The 13,013-nt window shown below is 49.6% G+C and overlaps 1 long non-coding RNA gene across 1 annotated transcript; it reads left to right on the forward strand.

Annotated features, from left to right (window-relative positions):
- Positions 1 to 1,082: 1,082 nt before the first annotated feature.
- On the forward strand, positions 1,083 to 12,782 carry LOC125644992 (uncharacterized). Its single transcript, XR_007359161.2, has 4 exons — positions 1,083 to 1,185; positions 6,397 to 6,664; positions 11,760 to 11,912; positions 12,555 to 12,782. It is a non-coding gene; the product is annotated as an uncharacterized LOC125644992 (long non-coding RNA).
- Positions 12,783 to 13,013: the final 231 nt, after the last annotated feature.

Here is a 13,013-nt window from a genome sequence, read left to right on the forward strand (position 1 = left end):
GACCAATCCCCAACTTTCCCCGTGTTCCCTTTCCTCTCCCCATTGGTGGGATTCTGCTGGCTTCACTGGGTTCCCTAGGTGGTGGAGAGGCTGCAAGGACTCCATCCTGCCCCCAGCAGTTCTTAATGTGGGAAGGGGTAGCTACCTCCAGCATGCTGTGGCTATTTTTGATGTCTGGCCCTTACAAGCCAGCATTTTTCTAAGTTGAGCTAGGGACTGAGCAGGAACCAAAAGAGGGGGTGAACTAGGTTGGATTAAAGCCCCCTGTGCCAAGCAGAGGAATGGCACAATGGAGAATCTGGCCCATGGGAGTCCTGGGACAGAGACATCCCTTATGTACCATGTGCTACATTAAGGACATTGTCTAGAGGCCTACACTGGTCAGAGATCGTTAATGAGGAGTCAATGGGGACATCCTGAATGCAGGACAGTTGGTAACTTTATGAGCAATAAAGCATCCTATGGGGTCGTGTGACAGCCAGTCCAAAGCAAACATGACTGTGTGGCTCAAGTTTGGCTCTGTCCCTTTAAGCCCTAAATTCTTCTGACAAGAGCTGATGAAAGCCAGAGAGAGACCCAGGCCAGCAGCAGCTGTTGCAGAGAAGCAAGCCCCAGGCAAAGATGCATGAGGCTGAGACAATGGTGCATTGGGAGTGGTATTTTTAGAAGTTCTCTGACCTGCTGACAAGTCTGGGACCAGAGGGCTGGAAAGTGGCAAATGTAGCACCATTATCATTGGCAGCAGAGCTGCTCAGTGCACCAGGCCAAATCTAAAGCATGTTAAGAGGGGATCTGAATGAAAAACGGTTGAATTTCACTCAGTTCTGCCACCGATCAATCAATGACAGGAGGACAGTGTAATACAGAGAACAGCACAACACGCAGCTGTGGGAAACAACGTAGGGATTCAGAGAGAGAGAACTACATGGAAGGGACCAAACTGAGCCAGGAGCAGCTGACTGGATTAGGGTAACAGTATCACTTATTGTGTAGTAGCAAGAGGCTCTGATGGTGCTGGGCAATCCACATACACTCTCTGCCCAGAAGACCTTAATCTACATGGACAAAGGGTGGGAGGAAAAAGAGACTTGCCCAAGGATCATACAGCAGCAGAGCTGGGACTGGGACACAAGTCTCCGGACTTCCATGCTAGGATCCTATCTACCTGATTGTGCTGCCTCTTAGGTGAGAATGGGAATTTGCTTGATTAACTTCTCAGGGTGCCTTAGCCCTTGCCTCAATGGCAGATCACAGCCATTCAGTGGATGTGTGTAAATAGGGGTCGCTCCCTTGACAGTGTCAGGGGCTTGGGAGAAGCAGCTCCAACAGATGAGTTCCCAGAAGCAGAGCATGGAACTGTTGCCGTAGCTGCCTGCTTGAGACACACCCAGCCTGCGGGTCTGCAACAGGAGCCTGATAGACAAGCAGGGCAAGGAACGGCAGGCTAAGGGGAGCGCGCTTGGACAGACCTCATGTTTGGGTGGCAGAGGAGGAGGCACTAGGGCTGGAGCTGGCCCCAGGGAGCCTGCACATGACAAGGAGTCCCAAGGAGGAGGAGGGACAGCTCTGGTGGAGAGTGAGCTGGCTGCAGGGAGTTGGGTTAAAGGGGGCTGCAACTCCCGCATTGCTCCCAGACTTTATTTTCTCTCTCTCTCGGCCTCAGAGGACTAGCTCCCTCACCCACCCTGGAAGCAGTAGTGCAAGTAGGGCAGTACTCTTGCCGGTACTGCATACTGGAGAGATTTTTAGCAGGTACAGGGTACCAGAAAGACTCTGGGCTAGCCCCCACCTCCGGGTCGGGGGGAGGGGGAGAAGGGGCTGCACTCTGCTCCTTAAAGGAGCAGAACACAGCTAGGGAGGTCATTCATTCTTTATATGGCTTTAACAGCACAATACATATGCTAACTGAGGTGGGGGTGATGACTCATCGGTGCAGCACCTCCTGCTGGTTGTCTAGGGAATCAGCCCTTCCACAGCAGAGTGCCCTCTGCTGGCTGGTGTCCCTCCCATACTCCGGTGCCTGCTCTACATCTGGGTTCTGCCCCCCAGAAACAATCCACAGTCAGGGTCTCCCCATCCAGGGGAACCCCCAACCCTCTATCCCCACCTTAGCTCAGTGGCTACTGCCAGTCATCATCTAGTCCCTGCTCCCTGGGGCAGACTGCAGTTTGTCAACCACACATCATCAGCAAGGCTGGTTGGACCAGCCACCTCTGTCTATCTAGGGGCTTCCCCTTTGCAGCCTGAGTACCCTTTTGTAGGCCTTTGACAAGGCCTGCAGCCTGGGGCTTTGCTAGGCTAGAGCTCCCCAGCACCACTCCACCCCACCCCAGGTACCCTTCTCAGTTTCCCAAGCAGCCAGGTCCTTTTCTCTCTCTCTCTAGATCCAGAGAGAGAATCTGTCTTCACTTCTGGCCCACAGCCCTCTTATAAGGGCCAGCCGGACCCTGATTAAGCTGGCCACAGCTGTGGCTGCTTTCCCAATCAGCCTGCTTTTCCCATTCACAGCCCTCTCCAGGGCTGCTTTAACCCCTTCAGGGCAGGAGCGGGGTAGTTACCCCGCTACACTAACAAACAAACAAAGGCTTTGTTTAAGTTTGTTATCATATGTATTGTGCTGTTAAATTGGTCAGGAGTCCTCAAGATGGGAGTTTGGGGAGGGAAGGTGTTTAAACAGTGTTTTTGATTCTGTTTCTCCGCATTGGTCTGAATTATCCATGACATCCGTACTGCATCACATCAAGTCCAAATCATTAGAGGAATCACTCTGCTTGCACTGACCAGAGGATAAATGGATTCTGATGTCAGCCCAGTTCTGTAGCCTGACAGGAATCAGGTTTTGTCCCCAGTGTACACAGAATTCTTCTTTGCAGCCAAACTAGTCTAACATGCATTTTGCTGACTGGAACTGGAGCAGCAAAACAAAGAAAACAAATGCCTCATTTTCCAGCTTTGTGGGTGAGAGAACTATAAGTGAAGATTATAATGCCAGACACTGATGACCTTAAGCCATCTGCCTCAGGAGTCTGCCAAGAACTTTGCTGAAAATATGTTCCTCATCTTAGCAACGGAGCTAAGACTTATCACACATCTGCCCACCTTTATTCGAATGACGCTCCTTCTGATCTGACAGCTCAGGCATTTTCAGTTTCATCTAGAACAATTTACAAACTTGGAACCTAATCCTGTAAACCCTTAATCACTTAATCAATCCCATTGAACACAATGGGACTATTTGAATGACTATGGACCACTTTTTTGGTAAGAGTTTCAGGAGTCTGTTCTGTTCCTATAAAGGAAGTTGAATCTCCCACTCGAATGCAACATTTGGGTACAATATCATAATGCAGTTTAGGATACAGTTCTACTTAAAATTTGTCTTTTAATAAGTCATATATATGTTGAAATGGCTATTCACCCAACTCCCATATTCCATATAAACAGACTGAATAAGTGAGCATGATGATGTTTGTATATATCAGGGGTCGGCAACCTTTCAGAAGTGGTGTGCTGAGTCTTCATTTATTCACTTTAATTCAAGGGTTCACGTGCCGGTAATACATTTTAACGTTTTTTAGAAGGTCTCGCTCTATAAGTCTATATATTATATAACTAAACTATTGTCGTATGTAAAGTAAACAACGTTTTCAAAATGTTTAAGAAGCTTCATTTAAAATTAAATTAAAATGCTGACCTTATGCCCCTGGCCAGCTCAGCCCGCGCCAGCCTGGGGTTCCGTTCACCTAGGCCAGCAGCAGGCTGAGCGGGGCCTGTGGTCAGGACCCCGGCTGGCAAGGAACTGGCAGCCAGAACCCCAGACCGGCAGCTGGCTGAGCGGGGCTGGCAGCTGGGACCCCAGACCGGCAGTGGGCTGAGCGGCTCAGCTCGCTGCCATTCAGCCCGCTGCCGGTCTGGGATTCTGTCCACCGGCTCCTGCCAGCCAGGGTCCCAGCTGCCAGCCCCGCTCAGCCCGCTGCTGATCTAGGATCCCGGCCCTGCCCACACAGAGTGGGTACCTACTTTCTCCCTGGTTCCAGCCCATTCTCTTCCTCTCTCTCTGCACTGAGCACAGGGCTGGGGGCGAAGGAGCAGGCTGGGGGTTGGGGTGTTGGGTCTGGCCAGGAGCTAGAATGAGGGAGAAGGCTCAGGGTTGGGGCAGGAGGTTTGGGTGTGAAGTGCTTACCTGGGCAGCTCCCATTTGGTGCAAGGGGTGCAGGTAGGAATGTGGGGTGGGGGTGCAGGAACAGGGGAGCTCCTGTTTGGTGCTCAGGGTGGGGGCGAGAATGTGGGAGGTGCAAGAGTCAGGGCATGGGGTGGGGGGGCTGGGTATGTGTGGGGGGTGCAGGAGTGAGGGCAGGGGGCTGGGGGTGTGTGAGGGGGCTGGAGCCAAGGCTGGGGTCATGGGGGGGTGCCAGGGTCAGGGCAGTGTGGGGTGTAGGGGTCAGAGCAGAGGGCTGGGGATGTGGGATGTGGGCTAGGGTCGTGGGGGTGTCCCCAGCCCCCTCCCCAGAGAGGCTCATGGCAGGGGGCTGGAGGGGATATGCCCTGATTCCACCCCTCATTCCCCAAGGCCCCGTCCCCACCTCTTCTCCGCCTCCTCCCTGGAGCAGCGAGCGCGCTGCGGCTCCGCTTCTCCCCCTCCCTCACCAGGGCCATCAGCTGATCAGCGGCAGGGAGGGAGAGGGGGAGGGGCAGGACCCCAGCACAGCAGGGGAAGAGACGGGAAAGGGAGACCTTGCCTGCCCTGAAGCAGCAGCCGGCAGGACCAAGCTTCTTCACCCTTCCCCCGCAGGGGACGGAGAAGAGCAGGCCAGGGTGAGATAACTGGTTCTGTGGATGAAGGGAAAGCAGTGGACATGCTGTTCCTTGACTTTAGCAAAGCTTTTGATATGGTCTCCCACATTATTCTTGCCAGCAAGTTAAAGAAGTATGGGCTGGATGAATGGACTATAAGGTGGATAGAAAGCTGGCTAGATTGTCGGGCTCAACAGGTACTGATCAATGGCTCCATGTCTAATTGGCAGCCAGTATCAAGTGGAATGCCCAAAGGGTCCGTCCTGGGGCCGGTTTTGTTCAATATCTTCATAAATGATCTGGAGGATGGCGTGGATTGCACCCTCAGCAAGTTTGCAGATGACACTGAACTGGGAGGAGAGGTAGATACGCTGGAGGGTAGGGATAGGATACAGAGGGACCTAGACAAATTGGAGGATTGGGCCAAAAGAAATCTGATGAGGTTCAACAAGGACAAGTGCAGAGTCCTGCACTTAGGATGGAAGAATCCAACGCATCGCTACAGACTAGGGACCGAATGGCTAGGCAGCAGTTCTGCAGAAAAGGACCTAGGGGTTACAGTGGACAAGAAGCTGGATATGAGTCAACAGTGTGCCCTTGTTGCCAAGAAGGCCAATGGCATTTTGGGATGTATAAGTAGGGGCATTGCCAGCAGATCGAGGGACATTATTGTTCCCCTCTATTCGACACTGGTGAGGCTTCATCTGGAGTACTGTGTCCAGTTGTGGGCCCCACACTACAAGAAGGATGTGGAAAAATTGGAAAGAGTCCAGCAGAGGGCAACAAAAATGATTAGGGAACTGGAACACATGACTTATGAGGAGAGGCTGAGGGAACTGAGGATGTTTAGTCTACGGAAGAGAAGAATGAGGGGGGATTTGATAGCTGCTTTCAACTACCTGAAAGGGGGTTCCAAAGAGGATGGATCTAGACCGTTCTCAGTGGTAGCAGATGACAGAACAAGGAGTAATGGTCTCAAGTTGCAGTGGGGGAGATTTAGGTTGGATATTAGAAAAAACTTTTTCACTAGGAGGGTGGTGAAGCACTGGAATGCATTACCTAGGGAGGTGGTGGAATCTCCTTCCTTAGAAGTTTTTAAGGTCAGCCTTGACAAAGCCTTGGCTGGGATGATTTAATTGGGGATCGGTCCTGCTTTGAGCAGGGGGTTGGACTAGATGACCTCCTGAGGTCCCTTCCAACCCTGATATTCTATGATTCTATGAAGCCCATTATCCTGAACGTGTGCCAGCCAGTCTGCCCTCACTGACTAAAAGTGCAGTCATGCCTGAACAGCTAAAAATTAACCTTGCCCTTTTAGGTTAAACCGAGTTATGTCACTGGCTCCATCTCTGTTGTTACATAACAGCCTTGAGTGGGCCTGACAGTTATAAAAAGCCAGCCAGCTGCAAACCAGCTGAGCGGCGAACAATGGAGAGGCTAACAGTTGCCTGGGGAGAGCCCACTGAGGCTTTCATCTTGCCGGCTTCTCTGAGTAGTTACTACAGCACCAGAGGAAGCTCGTAGAAGGAAGGTAATATGGATGGGGAGCATTCAGCTGTTGTGACCTGCACTGGATGTGCCATGTCTGTCTTTCTTCCACAGGACAGAAGCTACTTTGTACCAGTGCAAGCTGGTCTCCATATTGGAAGAGAAGGTTCAACGTCTGAAGCAACAGGTATCGACCCTGCATTGCAAAAGAGAAACTGAAGTTTTCTTGGACAGACGTCAGGATATGCTTCTACGGGCACAACATTCTGAAGATTCAGAGCAGGCTGCGCAGCAGGGACAGAAGGACGGTGAAGAAATTTGGCAGCATGTGACCTTCAGAAGAAGAAAGGAGAGCATTCATGTACCAGCAATGCAGATACAGGTAAGCAACCGTTTTCATGTTCTCTCCACAGGTATTGGAGAATGGACGAGATGATACATCTGAGGGAAGGGAGCAGAAGAAGATTCCACCAATTGGAAGGCATGAGATGCACTGTCTTAGGGAATGGAGTTCCACGACCACCGCTACCAAGAGAAGGAGGCGGGTGGTGGTGGTCGCGGATTCCCTCCTCAGGGGGACTGAGTCATCTATCTGCCGCCCCGACCAGGAAAACTGAGAAGTCTGCTGCTTGCCAGGAGCTAGGATTCACAATGTGACAGAGAGACTGCCAAGACTCATCAAGCTCTCGGATCGCTACCCCTTCCTGCTTCTCCACATGGGCACCAATGATACTGCCAAGAATGACCTTGAGCGGATCACTGCAGACTACGCGGCTCTGGGAAGAAGGATAAAGGAGTTTGAGATGCAAGTGGTGTTCTCGTCCATCCTCCCTGTGGAAGGAAAAGGCCTGGGTAGAGACTGTCGAATCGTGGAACTCAACGAATGGCTACGCAGGTGGTGCTGGAGAGAAGGCTTTGGATTCTTTGACCATAGGATGGTGTTCCAAGAAGGAGGAGTGCTAGGCAGAGACGGGCTCCACCTAACGAAGAGAGGGAAGAACATCTTCACAAGCAGGCTGGCTAATCGAATGAGGAGGGCTTTAAACTAGGTTCACCAGGGGAAGGAGACCAAAGCCCTGAGGTAAGTGGGGAACTGGGATACTGGGAGGAAGCAGGAGAGGGCAGGGCTCCTGCCTCATACTGAGAAAGCAGGACGATCAGCAGGTTACCTTAAGTGCCTATACACAAATGCAAGAAGCCTGGGAAACAAGCAGGGAGATTTGGAAGTCCTGGCACAGTCAAGGAATCATTATGTGATTGGAATAACAGAGACTTGGTGGGATAACTCCCATGACTGGAGCACTATCATGGATGGATATAAACTGTTCAGGAAGAACAGGCAGGGAAGAAGAGGTGGGGGACTTGCACTGTATGTAAGAGAGCAGTATGACTGCTCAGAGCTCCGGTATGAAACTGCAGAAAAACCTGAGAGTCTCTGGATTAAGTTTTAAAGTGTGAGCAACAAGGGTGATGTTGTGGTGGGAGTCTGCTATAGACCACCAGACCAGGGGGATGAGGTGGACGAGGCTTTCTTGCAGCAGCTAACAGAAGGACTAGATCACAGGCTCTGGTTCTCATGGGTGACTTTAATTTTCCTGATATCTGCTGGGAGAGCAATACAGCGGTGCACAGACAATCCAAGAAGTTTTTGGAAAGCGTAGAGGACAATTTCCTGGTGCAAGTGCTGGAGGAACCAACCAAGGACAGAACTCTTCTTGACCTGCTGCTCACAAACCAGGAAGAATTAGTAAGGGAAGCAAAAGTGGATGGGCACCTGGGAGGCAATGACCATGAGATGGTCAAGTTCAGGATCCTGACACAAAGAAGAAAGGAGAGCAGCAGAATACGGACCCTGGACTTCAGAAAAGCAGACTTTGACTCCCTCCGGGAACTGATGGGCAGGATCCCCTGGGAGAATAACATGAGTGGGAAAGGAGTCCAGGAGAGCTGGCTGTATTTTAAAGAATCCTTATTGAGATTACAGGAACAAACCATCCCGATGTGTAGAAAGAATAGTAAATATGGCAGGTGACAAGCTTGGCTCAACAGTGAAATCCTTGCTGATTTTAAACACAATAAAGAAGCTTACAAGAAGTGGAAGATTGGACAAATGACCAGGGAGGAGTATAAAAATATTGCTCAGGCATGCAGGAGTGAAATCAGAAAGGCTAAATCACACCTGGAGTTGCAGCTAGCAAGAGATGTTAAGAGTAACAAGAAGGGTTTCTTCAGGTATGTTAGCAACAAGAAGAAAGTCAAGGAAAGTGTGGGCCCCTTACTGAATGAGGGAGGCAACCTAGTGATAGAAGATGTGGAAAAAGCTAATGTACTCACTGCTTTTTTTGCCTCTGTCTTCACGAACAAGGTCAGCTCCCAGACTACTGCACTGGGTGGCACAGCATGGGGAGGAGGTGACCAGCCCCCGGTGGAGAAAGAAGTGGTTCAAGACTATTTAGAAAAGCTGGACAAGCACAAGTTCATGGGGCCGGATGCACTGCATCCGAGAGTGCTAAAGGAGTTGGCGGATGTGATTGCAGAGCCATTGGCCATTATCTTTCAAAATTCATGGCGATCGGGGGAAGTCCCGGACAACTGGAAAAAGGCTAATGTAGAGTCCATCTTTAAAAAAGGGAAGAAGGGGGATCCAGGGAACTACAGGCCAGTCAGCCTCACCTCAGTCCATGGAAAAATCATGGAGCAGGGCCTCAAGGAATCAATTCTGAAGCACTTGGAGGAGAGGAAAGGAACAGTCAGCATGGATTCACCAAGGACAAGTCACGTCTGACTAATCTATTGCCTTCTATGATGAGATAACTGGCTCTGCGGATGAGGGAAAAGCAGTGAACGTGTTATTCCTTGACTTTAGCAAAGCTTTTGATATGGTCTCCCACAGTATTCTTGCCAGCAAGTTAAAGAAGTATGGGCTGAATGAATGGACTATAAGGTGGATAGAAAGCTGGCTAGATTGTCGGGCTCAACGGGTAGTGATCAATGGCTCCATGTCTAGTTGGCAGCCGGTATCAAGCGGAGTGCCCCATGGGTTGGTCCTGGGGCTGGTTTTGTTCAATATCTTCATGAATGATCTGGAGGATGGCATGGATTGCACCCTCAGCAAGTTTGCAGATGACACTAAACATGGAAGAGTGGTAGATACACTGAAGGGTAGGGATAGGATACAGGGGGACTAGACAAATTAGAAGATTGGGGCAAAAGAAATCTGATGAAGTTCAACAAGGACAAGTGCAGAGTCCTGCACTTAGGATGGAAGAATCCCATGCATCGCTACAGACTAGGGACCGAATGGCTAGGCAGCAGTTCTGCAGAAAAGGACCTAGGGGTTACAGTGGATGAGAAGCTGGATATGAGTCAACAGTGTGCCCTTGTTGCCAAGAAGGCTAACAGCATCTTGGGCTGTATAAGTAGGGGCATTGCCAGTGGATCGAGGGATGGGATTGTTCCCCTCTATTTGACATTGGTGAGGCCTCATCTGGAGTACTGTGTCCAGTTTTGGGCCCCACACTGCAAGACAGATGTGGAAAAATTGGAAAACGTCCAGCGAAGGGCAACAAAAATGATTAGGGGACTAGAACACATGAATTATGAGGAGAGACTGAGGGAACTGAGATTGTTTAGTCTGCAGAAGAGAAGAATGAGGGGGGATTTGATAGCTGCTTTCAACTACCTGAAAGGGGGTTCCAAAGAGGATGGCTCTAGACTGTTCTCAGTGGTAGCAGATGACAGAACGAGGAGTAATGGTTTCAAGTTGCAGTGGGGGAGGTTTAGGTTGGATATTAGGAAAAACTTCTTCGCTAGGAGGGTGGTGAAGCACTGGAATGCGTTACCTAGGGAGGTTGTGGAATCTCCTTCCTTTGAGGTTTTTAAGGTTAGGCTTGACAAAACCCTGGCTGGGATGATTTAGTTGGGGATTGGTCCTGCTTTGAGCAGGGGGTTGGACTAGATGACCTCCTGAGGTCCCTTCCAACCCTGATATTCTATGATTCTGTGATAACAGATAACAAAACTCCAGTGGGGCATGGTGCTGGCACAGAGGGTCTCAGATACGTGATGTGATTTTTCAGAATCTCTTTTGGGAATAGTCATGTAGGTGAAATAGCTGGTACTTATGATTATGCTATTTCTATGCATGTATATTCATCTTGGTATCTGAAGTTATGAATATTAGCTATGTTTACGACATGTTTGCTCCTGTGGTAATGCCCACAAAAGTATTTAGCCAGCACATGAAGGGACAAGTCAAGTTGAAAGGCCCATTAAGGAACACTTAGCCACAATGGACCCTGAAACATGCCTGTCTACACTTAATGGACTTTTCCTGTGAATGTTCTAACTAGAATATGGGTGGGGGTGATGGACATTTAACTTGTCAATGTGACTGCAAACACCATCTTTCACAGTAAGAACAGATTTCCCTTTACTTGGCACTTTGCAGAAGCTAAAAGGCCCCTGCCTGGAAATATCTCCATTTTGCCTCTTTCCTGCTTTGACCTCTTTCCTGCTCTACCCTGTGGACTATGAACACATACTAATGGGAGCATTCTAACCAAGGGACTGAGGACTTGAAGGTAATCTGGAGCCTTCATATTTCCTTGATGCTTTGCAGATGGACTTATGAGTTGGATATGGTACAGAGACTGTTCTAGCCTCATTGATTGCTGATTTCTCCCTTGCAATGGACAAAGATCAGATGTCTGCTGACTTTCTCACATGAATCAGCAGCATTTGATACCTGTGGTATAAGCAACATAGCCCTTGCTTGAGTGGTTTTGTTCTTTCCTCTCCAAATGTCAAAGTCTGTTCCCATTGAACTCAATAGCAAAACTTATTTCGATCTCAATGGGAACTGGATTTGGCCCCAAGAGATCAGCGCATGTGATTTTGATCCATTGCTAATCTGTCCAGAGACATTCCTCATGCATGTTCTGCCAGGCTGATTTTGAATGCCCCTCCTGTATGTCATGCTGAAGAAAATAAGAAAACAATTTGGGCTGTAGTTCTATCAAGATGCACATGGCACACACAGTTCTATGCCTCTTTTCCACCAAACCCAGATGGCTCAGCGTCTTTGCTTTCCTAGTGCCTGGCAGAGAGCAATACTTAGATAAAGGTAAGCTGGCAGAAGCTTAGTTTGGACATAAGGGAGGCACTGATAGTGTGTTAAGGGAAAGGGGAGTGATTGTCCTTCCCATCCTTCTTTCATTTAAGAAGTTTTCAATTTGGGGTACTGCTGGATCCTCAGTGACACCTGGACGTACAGGTGGCACCAGGGGCCCAAAGCATCATTTTAGTCAAATCTTGGACAGGTAAGGGGAGTATCGGAGGGGACGGGGAGAGTGTGGGGGCCCTGGGCTGGGGGTGGGGTGGGGAGGAATCACATGCAGGGTCATGTGGGGAGGTCACATGCCCTCCCTTGTGTCCCTCCTATGAGTGTCCCAGCAAGAAATTATTTCTACTTACAGCACTGGCTGGAAGCCAGGGACAGCTAGGAGAATGCTGCTCCACAAAGGAGACCCTGAGAGATGGCCAGGGCTTGAGGCTGGCAGAAAGGAGAGCTTCCCACTTCCCAGCGAGGGATGCCAGACCTTTACATTGACCGCCATCTCCACAGCCAGGTGAGGCCGAGGGGAGACTTTAGGGGCGTTCTTGTTGTTATGGCTGAGTTGTGGGCTTTTGAGTAATTCAAGGAGGCAATGTGTAATTGTTGCTATGGGATCAGTTACCCCTTTAATTTGTTACCACTGATTCTCTTGCTCCCCCAATTCTCTTTTGTCCTCGGTTTCTGCCTTTTTCCCTCTGTTGTTTGTTTATCCTTATCTGTTGGACCTTGATTTCCTGTACTTACAAAATGTAGTGGCTGAGAGGTCCTAGTGTTTGTCTGTTTGTGCTCCCAGCCACTAGGTGGGCACACTGAGCACTAAGAACCCAAGGCCCATTGGTCATAAGGTGGCGTGGGAAGTGGGGCTACTCTTCAGTGCTCCCTTCAGGGCCACCCATGGTACTGTAGGTGCTCTCCACCTTAGTCTGCAAGGTTTGGCGCCTGCAGGACTGGGTTAACCACTACGCTAATAAGGCTATAGCCTAGGCCCTCCTATTTTTTAGGTCAGGCAGGGGGGCACGGCTGGAGACAGCTGAGGTTTTCTTTTACATAATAAAAGCTGGCTGCCTCCCAGGCTGCAGTCAGAGTGAGATGTGATGTAGAGGCAGTAGTTTGGGGGGAACACTTGCAGGGCTTGACTTTGCACTGTGCCTTGTAGAAAGCTGAGGGTAGACGCATAAGGTGGAAAGAGGTGAGCAGTGTTGCAGTGATCACCCTCATACAGACGAGCACTCCACTACCTCACAGGAAGGAGGCCTAAGAGAAGAACAGTGGAGCATCCCTTGTGCTACCTCTTACTCAGAAGCATCTGTTTGGAGAATTGAGCGTCGCAAGAGTAGAATAAACTTGTTAATTTTATATAAATAAATAATATGTAAAGACATATGTAGAGAAATGTTTGATGACTTCTTAATTTCTTTTGCAATATGTCATGCATACTTAGCCCTGGTCTATACTAGGACTTTAGGTCGAATTTAGCAGCATTAAATCGATGTAAACCTGCACCCGTCCACATGATGAAGCCCTTTATTTCGACTTAAAAGGCTCTTAAAATCGATTTCATTACTCCACCCCTGACAAGTGGATTAGCGCTCAAATCGGCCTTGCCGGCTCGAAT

The sequence above is a fragment of the Caretta caretta genome, chromosome 11, assembly GCF_965140235.1.
Source record: "Caretta caretta isolate rCarCar2 chromosome 11, rCarCar1.hap1, whole genome shotgun sequence".
In the NCBI taxonomy this organism is placed as follows: domain Eukaryota; kingdom Metazoa; phylum Chordata; order Testudines; family Cheloniidae; genus Caretta; species Caretta caretta.